This window comes from Etheostoma cragini, chromosome 18, assembly GCF_013103735.1.
Source record: "Etheostoma cragini isolate CJK2018 chromosome 18, CSU_Ecrag_1.0, whole genome shotgun sequence".
Classification (NCBI taxonomy): Eukaryota; Metazoa; Chordata; class Actinopteri; order Perciformes; family Percidae; genus Etheostoma; species Etheostoma cragini.
The window spans coordinates 5,004,740-5,015,209 of record NC_048424.1 but is presented as its reverse complement, the minus strand read 5'-3'; positions in this window follow the sequence as shown (position 1 = coordinate 5,015,209).

Sequence of the window (10,470 nt, the reverse complement as noted above, 5' to 3'; positions counted from 1 at the left end):
GGGGGGGGGGGGCGCAGTGTTTCAGACAGAGGGCAAATACAGATATATTAAGACAATTTGAGAAGCATTCTGTGTTTTTAAACATTAAAGCATGTAAACATGGTCTAGTATAAACCCAAAATACAAATATGAACCTGAAAATTAGCACATTATGGAATGGAATGTATAGAATATTACTACAAGTACTGTCTCTTCCAGCACCTTGGTATTGAGTTAAGGGAGCATCTAATAGATTAGTAGAACTGTTAAAACAAAATTAAACCTTCCACCATGTTTCCATTAAAACAACATAGACCATCCTCTTAAAAATTACACTTTTGGGCGCCCAGGTAGCTCAGTTGGTAGCGCGTATCCCACATAAAGAGGTGTATTCCTTGACACAGAGGTGGGTTTGAATCCAGCCTGTAGCAGGTTTCCTTGATGTCTTTCCACTTTCTTTCCCCTTTCATGCTGTCCTGGTGATTAAAGGCAGAAATTCCCCTTGAAAAATAATTATTAAAAAATGTATAAAAAAACGTGTATTGCTGTGTTTATTGATTGCAGTAGCTATACCGGTTCAGTGGCATCCGCTATATTTAACTTAATTACTTTTGCACAAGTTTATGATCAGATTTATTAGCAACCTGCAGCTTCTACACACCAGGTGATGTTGTGCATGTGAGATCATTGTTTATTTTCAGCATGTGTGCTCCTGCTGTGCAAGCTTGTTTGTACGTGAGTTTTGCATGACATTTTTATAATTTTGTGGTTATCTACAGTAAAAGTGCTGGACCTAAAAGAGCTCTGACCCCCCATTTACTCCAATCATTGTCATATTAAATCCAATGCATTGACATCATGGAAGTATGGAAAGAAATGAGATCATGGGTGACATAAAAATATCACACAAAAACACAGTTGTTTCCTCTTGCAAACTGGATTTGGCTGCAGTACTTGAATGACAAACCAAGATAGGGAAAGTAGTTGGAAAAAGTCATATTGTTTTATTTTTTATTGGATGAATTGGTGTTCCAGAAGAAGAAATGAAGTTTAAACCTAAAAAATATTGCCTCCTTCTGCTTCCATACATGTGGAGACATGATCTTGTTTTTATTGTGTACCTCTGACAATGACAGGTGTGAAACTTGAGCACTCATTTACTGCATCTTCTTGACAGCGTAAAAAAGCCTCTTTGGGTCAGCCAGGGGCCAAAATATGTTTTATTTAATCCTCTCGGAGCATCGGTTTGAGTAGAGGAAGTGTCAGCAGTTCTACTCGTGACTTTTCAGCAGGCTCCAGGGTAACCGTGCACTCTCTCGATGATTCACAGATACAAATATCTGAACGGTTTCCAAATGTTAATAAGAGCCAGGTCTGCTGAGGTCTCGAAGGGGGGAGGAATGTTGGGACAGCAAGAAGAAGCTGTTTGAATAGAAAGAGGGAAGATGGGATTTGTGATGCCATATAAAAATAATTACCAGCAGGAAATGCTCAGTTTGGGACACCGTTAGTCTTTCTATACAGTAGATTTTCTTCTTCTGGATATGAGTACTTTGAGCTCTTAAAAACTTAGAAGATTTAGGCATAAATACTTAAAAACAAATCTTGTTTTTCATTTTTCTGTTTACATGAGTGAACGACTAAAGAGTGTGTTGTAGGTGGGTTAGTGGTTGCGTGTGCGTACATGTTTACAAGTGTCTCAGGCAGCGACGTTATAAACATCCCATAATTATCTCTGATTGCCCCAGGGACCCCTGACTCCCACGAACCCACAGTCGCACAACTGCTATTACAACATTTAAGGCCCGGTCACATTAACAGATCCGCCATAATCTGCTCTCCATGGAAATAAATATCTGTGTTGAAATGGATTTGTTGACATAAAACAAATCATATTAGTCACATTTCATTGTTCAAATGTTCCCCTACTACATTTAAACGGTGCAGCGCACATACACCAACACATAGTAGGCATTTCTGGGTCCAACATACATTGTTAACATGTGTATACATATATATATATATAGACACACACACACACAGACACACACACACACACACACACACACACACACACACACACACACACACACACATTGAAGAAACCTCAGAAAAGCAATAGGAATACATGCAGATACAAATTAAAAAAATGTACATGATAAATTCCCAAATAAATCTGAACAATTGAAAATGCCTATAGTTATAATTTTGTATTTTCTTCTTAATCATTTTTTGTATTTTTTTGTGTTTACTTTCATATTTATTTCTTAATATACCACATATTTATTTGTTTTTTATGGCATTCCTATGATCCTATGACTCTATGCAAGCAGGCAATGAACTTCAAATTCGTATGCATGGTTTCAACTTTTTACCTCTGGTTCTTTCCTCCAAAATCCGTCTGTAATGAATCGCAAGTCAAACTGCTTAAACAGATTCAAATTGGTATGAAAGTTCGTGATTTTTGGAGAGAAAATTCAGACTTTTAGGTTATTTTTCTTCTTATGCTAGTGTAGAATATACATGTTGTTGGTCAGGAACTAAAACTATCAGATGTATTCTTTCACATGACATGTCGTATATCTGTCACCAAGAGTCATTACATCACATTATTATGAGTGTGGTTATTAATCACACATCGATTTGTTTTCCTGCCTTTTTTGGTTCCCTACATCTGCAAATCAAACCCAGAAAACCAAATAATTTCATGCACACAATCTTTGCTAATGTTTATGTTCAATGTGTGTAGTGAGGGCAGAAATACAGTTTGGAAGATCCCAGATGTGTGGCAGGGTATGGAGCCTAGTTACATAACAAAGGGAAGAGGTTATTTCAATTTGTAATGGCCAACATCCCTCCTCTGACAGAGCTGCTGTGATGAGTGAACGAGGCACTGCTTCACTTGAAATAAAACAGAGAGAAGGGGAGAGCAGAGTTAAGTGATTTGAGCAGCTGCACTTCTGTTATTCTAAAACCATGGAGGGAAATGAGCAGAGGACCTTATACTGCAGCTCCTCCCAAAAACACTGGATGAGGGTTAACCGAGGGTCTGACTGTGTGTCTGTACAGGGTCATGTGTTGGGGTGCAGTTTGTAAAGAAACACACCATGTTTCAATTACTATAAACCTTAAAAAAAATACAAAACAAAACCAAAAATCTTGTGAGCCTCAAAGGGATAGTTTGGATCTAATTGAAGTGGGGTTGTGCGCGCTATTACCTACCGTAGATGGTGGTCAGCACACCCCGAGTTTGGAGAAGAAGGCAGGAGTACTGTAGCCTAGCTCCGCCCTCCTACGTACTTCTGCTCAATTTTCATTTTCCTTCAGTACTACGCTTGGCTTTTTCTGCATATTCACGGCTTTTCACCGATCAAAGTTTTACCGGTCCAATCAGCTAACAGAGGAGGGGGCTGAGAACAATGATGTTGATGTTGGGCTCTAGTTTGAGTTGTAGGTCCTGCCGAATATCCAGTAGATAAAGCCCAAACAAGAACAATCTTTGCTGAGTTTTGTTGGTGGCCATGATGTTGTGGCCCTCCCCCCCACGGGGCTCTGGAAAAGTTAGATTTTCCAGCTTGCTCCTTTAGTGGTGAAGGAGTCGGCTAAGGCTAACGCTAACTATGCTAATCCGACGTCACGACCAAACGTTAGCGATTTTAAACTTCAACAGAGTACCTGCCTTCAAGGACGTTAACAGCAGCTAAATGGTTTTATAGCCACCCAAGAAAGAGGCCCACCTCATCAATATCAGTTTAAGTGTACACTATATTCAGAATATTTTTAACAGCTTTAACTTTCCATTAAACCGCTCTTTCTGACAGGGAACTGAAGCGGTTTATATATAGCATTCACCAGACAGCAACTCCCATGTTTTGTGAAGTAAAATTACTGTTTTTGTCATAGGAGTCTGGTGTCTTTGAAGAGATAAGTGGATATAAGCCTTTGTTCTTCATCAGACAGGAGTATTCTGCTGCATCAGCTGGATAAAGAGGTCTCTTGTGTTGCCATGACAGCCTTATTGATTGATTAACTGATTATTTGTGGTGACGCAAACATAATTGACCAGCAGGGACAATTTTATTACTGAAATGTGGAGTGAGATGGTGACATACTCACATATTGTACTTTTTCTACAATCCCAGATGTGTGGTTGAACTATTGTTAAAAATTGCTTTTGACCGTTCATCAATGAAACTGTTAGAAGTATTTTATGACTGAGATGATGAAGCTTTAAAGAGAATTGCAAAGTGAAAGAGAAATATGTTTTTATTTTAATAACCAAAATTACTGTTTTTTAATGTTGAGAAACTGTTGCGACTCATCCTCTCGGTCACCACAGCTGTCTGCCACATGGGCACTGACTCGTACACACTGTTACCCGAACAAGAAAAAGCAATGAGAGAAAAACCCACCATCACGTTGCTACTAAATTGCAATGACGATAACCAGGACCCGGCGCTTTTAGCTATTGCACTCAAATTGATTGTTTGGCAAAGCCAGAGGACAAATATGCCACATGTAGTTCATTAACAAAACATCTCAGATTGCAAAAGACGAGTTCAGATGACCAATTTCCAACTTAAATCCAAAGAGTGCTTACACTGAAAAACTAACAAACAACATCCTAAACCCATTTAAAAGTTTATTTTCATATCGGTAGAAAAAGGCAAAAAACATTATTGTTTATCACAATACTCTGTCTATAATTAATATTTGTCTGTTGTATATAAAATCAACATTTTTATTTAGGTATACGTTGTGTTGTGTAATGTTGGGATTTATGCTTCCTAGGCAATAATCATTAAGATTTCTCGCAAGGCTTCAACTGGGACTTTTTGGAATTAGCCTCAATAAAATAAGCATTTAAAAACTGAACCAGTTCACACAACAGTTTCTGGACCCAATATGGGACACGTTGGATCAATGTTCCCAAAATAAAATGAAGGAACACAAATCAGCCAGTGTTCTCCAGCTGGTGACTGCAGTCTAATCTTCTTCATTGGGCTGCAGCTTCACTCCAAACACATGGTTATAATAATACAAGACCTCATTTTTCCCCTGCTGCCATGCAAAGCAAACAAACATGTAATACTTTAATTTAGTCTCTGTATGAAATCTTGAGTTACTTATTGAAATAACTTCAGAGTGTCTGGAGGAAGCTGTTTTGCAGCCAAGTCATTTTTCCTCTAGAGAAGGAGAACAGCCTCAACGAGTGCATCACGAGCTGGGCCGATACTCAAGGTAAACAGGTGGGTGATGTGAAAATTGCAAGTCTGTATTTTCACGCCTATCATATATGAGGTTATCTTGTTCAGTTATGTATTTTTTTCTTTGATCAGCACTCCATCACATTGACACTATCTTTCCACTTGGATGCAAACACATTCAGTGTATTCCACATGCACAGAAGAGTTAGTAAAACAGGCGTTATCATGGAACCCACGCAACTTCTAGGCAAGACCCGCCGTTCAATGACATTCAGACACTACTATTGGCCAGGCATCCATGCTTACGTAAGGTAACTTAACCCGATTTGTTCAGGTTCCATCACCTGACCAATCAGCTATCCTAACCTCAACCACTCGAGGTCAATGCCTAACCCCGACCAATCAAGCTGCTTCGCAGGGCGGGACTTGCCTAGACATTATGTGGGATCCATAATAATGCCTAAAACAGACATTTAGCCCGTGAAATGTGGACAAAAGTAAAGAGACCTGTCTGAAGCAGCAGCTCTAAAGCAGAGGTTCCAATGTTGTGGATAGTGTGGCTGCAGTTCAGGGACTCCTGGTGCTTCTCGCTGCGGCTGCACTTCACATTACAATAAGATAGTCCGCGCGTTCATGGGCATTGGGAAAAAACAATTCCCAGTGAAAACGTCATCCTTCACGTCACTTCCTGTGTCAGAGGTGTGAAACTTGGGCAAGATTTAGCTAACAAAGTTTCCCGTTGTGACAACTTGCGTTTCATGTGGGCGACTTGGGTTCACTGGAAATGTTTCAATGACAATAAACTGTTTATTGTAGAGAAACGCCTCTGCCAAGAAACGTACACGGACATAACATGTTTGAAATGATTCATTAACATACCTATGTATAAAAAACAACCCTTTATCTGTGCTGTTTGTGTGCTCGCATAAGAAAACAGCAGAAAATCTTTGTTATTGTGGCCTCCATTTTTTCACACACCTGATGCTCTAGGCTACCCCCATCAGTTGGTGGCAGTCATGCAACAAGTTGTTATGCCAAACGCCAATATAACAGAACACGCAGCATGTGAATGCGGGCAGTCGGAAAAACAATGTAATCACGGGGGCCGTCCCTGACATTGCCAGGTGTCATGAACACACCATTAGTCACTTCATGCATCTTAGGCGGATCAAATTGCTGACCAATCTCTTAAAAGCTAAAGGCTGTTTTAGGGTTCTGCAGAGGCTCCATGCATGCGTTGGTGTGTGCGTCGAGCTGGCATGTGTATGTGTGTGGGGAGTGTGTGGTAGAACGAGAACGAGCTTCGGATCAAGCAGCGACTCTAGAAACAAGTGTCTCCCTTTGTGATTTCTGACCAAGGTGGGAAATCTTTTGCAGGAAAAGTTAACCCTCTCATTGATTTCATGTTGTTTATGGAGAAGGAGAACCAGGAAACGAGTAGGGGGAAATGCAACGCTACAAAGCCACGGCTGAGCAACGTGCGCGTTCGCACCGTGTAGTTACATTTATTGAGAGGTGCACATCAGTCCACGGCATGGGTTTTTGTCTTCATCTACCTATGCACGTGGCAAACGGTGTAGATTTTACGCAGAAGTCCAAAACCTTAAGTGTAAATTCATGCAGGACTTACATTAAAAAGGTACACAAAAATGGTATGAGAAAATGCTTCTTAGCTTTCTTTCAAAGACTTAGCTCAGGAAAAATGATGCCACTCTCTCGTCTGCAACTTAAGTACAGAACTCGGAGGGAATTAGCCTAGCTTAGCACTAAATAACACTGAAAGTTAATTAAGACTGGAAGCAGGGCAAATAAAGCTGTCTCTCTCTAACGTAACAGAAATACTGTCTCAAATTGTGTGACCCAAGGCGTTGAAAAGGCCTGCCCAGGCTCTTTCGTTAATTCAATATCTGGAAACTATAATGAGGGACTTTGAACCAGTGGGTAACAGCAACCCAGAGTAAGTTCATGGACTTTTGAAAAGGTTTTCCCCCCTTCTTTACGTAATTTATTTCCTTTGCCCAAACTAAATGATAAATTACCCTATTGTGTCTCTTGGACTTGAGCTGGAACTTGACCCTGAGCCTCACCTTTCACAACTTGTGCATTTCAATCATAGGCCCAAAGGCATTGTTTATTTTCAGTTACTTGCTGATTCACTACAAAAATTGCAGCAGGTGTGATTCCCACTTTCTCACTTACACTCACTCACACTCACACTCACACACACTCACACACACACACACACACACACACACACACACACACACACACACACACACACACAGAATTATGGTTACCTGAGCCAGAGTGAAAGGCCAAGTGTGTTTTCACAGCTGTCTACGTAATGAGCTCTTTGGGGGCCTGTCAAGTCAACGGTTAGCTAACGTCTCAGATTGTGTGTTTATGTGCACATGTGTAAGTGGGTGTGTGTTGGTCCAGGTTAGGTAATGTCTCTCTGTGCCACCATCCACACCTGACAGATTTAATGTCATCATGACTAAAATCACACAATGTGACCTGGGAATCAAAGTGACAGAAGGCTGAGAGAAAGCAAGAAATTTAAAAGGGAACTATCAAGACAAATCAATTAGGCCTATTCTACATGGAGAGCTGTACATTTTAATAAAAACTAAAGAATAAGAAGAGAAAAGTTGAAAAAGATATTGATCTGCATGACTAAGTTCTTTTTTTAACGAGTGTATGAACGCTGCAGAGGTGAAGGGTTTAGTTGCCATTGCTGTTGTTCCTGATTAAAAAACATAAGCCATGCAGTAATAAACATGCCCACAAAAGAAATAAGAAATGTAAAAATGTATCAACTGAGAAGCTGTGAAAAGGAAAAGTGTTACACACGTTCTCTTTTGGCATGAAAGAACAAATCAATTTGGAAAACTACGTGGTGTTCCTCTAGTCACAGTTTTAAGAGTGACAACACTGGGTTAAAGCTTAGCATGGAAGTTCAATTTAAACTTTGGATAATCTTTCATGAAAGTCCATTTACACATTTTTTTCTGGAGCTTTTCATTTGCACAACAGTGGAATCAATTTGCTCAGAGATAGCTCAGATGTCATCATGAGGCCAAAGTTTCAAAGTTGGTAGTCTGGGTCAACGTCTGTAGATTGCTGAAATAAAGCCTGACATCCGGGCGTCTCTCTCACGCCGGATGCCCCTCCCCTTCTGCTATCTCCACTATCCAGTAATATTCATCCTCTGTGGCCCATGAATGTCTGAACCAAATTTCCTGACTATCCATCAAATAGTTCAGATATTTTATTCTGGACCACAGTGGTGAACCGAAAGACTGAACAAAAAGCCATATAAGCTGATAGTAGTGGTCCAGTTCAAAAATTCAGTATCCCTTGATTCCCATTTATATTATTCAGACTGCATGGGTAAATGGTGCAATAAAACCATTCAGACATTGATCTGAAAGATAGTGTTTAGTGACAAACACTATCTAAACGTGAATGAAATTTACGTGAAATGAAATGCTCACTCATCTCATGTCAGCCATGTGCGGTGATGACTTCACATCACTAAGTCAGCAGAAAGCGCTGGTCCTGTGTGGTGCAAACCACTACTCCGACATCACAGCTACTCAATCCACTTCACAGCCAATCAGCATCGAAGTGTTCATGTGGAAAAAAAGAGAGAAAGGTGTTAGATCCCGGTCATTAATAGCACCGAAAAATAAATCATGATGTTAGAGCTTTCAGCTTGTTGCTAAGCCTCTGGGGTGGGAAAATTACACATACATGAAGCAGTGAAATATGTTCCACCTGGGAAAGTCAGAGCTGGTAGAGGTTCCAGAAAGCACATCTGGCCTTTGGGTTTATGCTGGCTCGGCCTGGTGTTTTTCACCCCAGCATTAGCACACCATGCCCACACTCCTCACTCATTTTTACTTCACTACATTTCACTCTCTTTCTCTCTGTCCATGTTGGAGAATTTAATGTTTCAACTTCATTCGCTGCTGTAGTTTCAAAAGTAATCACACTACCTTCAGGTTAATTAAGCCCTTTTAAAACCCACGATAAAAACACATTGCTGCTTTTCTGAGTCACCCAAAAGGTGACACTAGAGTTGTTGTTTGTTAGAACATTAGTGATGCTGAGCCACTATAGTAAGTAGAAAAACAATAATTAAGCTGCTTTAAAAAATCCCCCTCTAGTGACCACTGGCAATTTTAAGTTTCTCAAATATACCTTTTAAAGTAAGCATGTGGTGTATACAGCAAACCGAAATTAGCAAGCCAGTTTAAACAGGCCTTGGATCCCAGCCTCCTTTACCCATATTGTTCAAGTCAACCTCAGTTGGATGAAGGCTAACATTCTGAAACCTGAATCACTGAATCAAGCTGTAACCGATATGATCTGCATGGTGCTGAGGCTGGAAAAGGCACTGAAAAGATAGGAATGAAATATCAAGACAAGGTGTAGTATAGAATCAGGATTATAACCTCTATATTGGGATTTGGAAAGCGTTTTTTTGTGTTTTTGTAGTTCCTTTACTCCTCTATGACAGCATACTGAATATCTTTGAGTTGTGAAAAACTTGATGAACCGAGTAATCGCCGTTAGTAATTAGTAATTTGAGTTTGTCAGAGTTAAGGACAAAAAGGGCCGTAACATACATGACTAGTTAAAACTGTTAACTCCACACACTAAAACATACACGTAAAATCATGTACTAAAACCATGCAATAAAAAACAGATACAAACACAGATACCAACACTAAAGCACAATCCCCAATATTTCTGCTGTATGCCACAATAATAAGTTAATAAGTTCATCCAGTAGACACTGAGTAACATCAGCACTCAGTTGGAGTCTTGTTTCCACATGTTGAATACACATTTAAATCTTTAGTTTTGAGTGACAACAAAGATGGCAGAAGATCCAAAGTCATTATGTTGGGTTCTGGTGTGTAAACAACAGCAAATCAACTCAATGTCCTTTTTTTATTCATAAGATAAAGTGTTGAAATTAGACACTAAAGTAGCGTGGGCAGATTCAAGTTCAAGTTCAAGTTCAAAAACCTTTATTTGTCCCCAAGGGGCAATTCATTTTCAGAGGTAAATCTCATGACATGAAAGGTTGTTCACACTAACAAAAGTCCATTTCTACTAATCTTAGCTAGAGAGGTACCCTACATGCATCGTGAGGGTGGAAGAATCTATGGGTAGAAGAAAATATTTGATATGTTGTCAATCACTGATCATTGGTCTTTGGGGCTTTAGTGAATATGAAGTCCTTTCCTTTTTTCACGTTTTCCATAAAGTC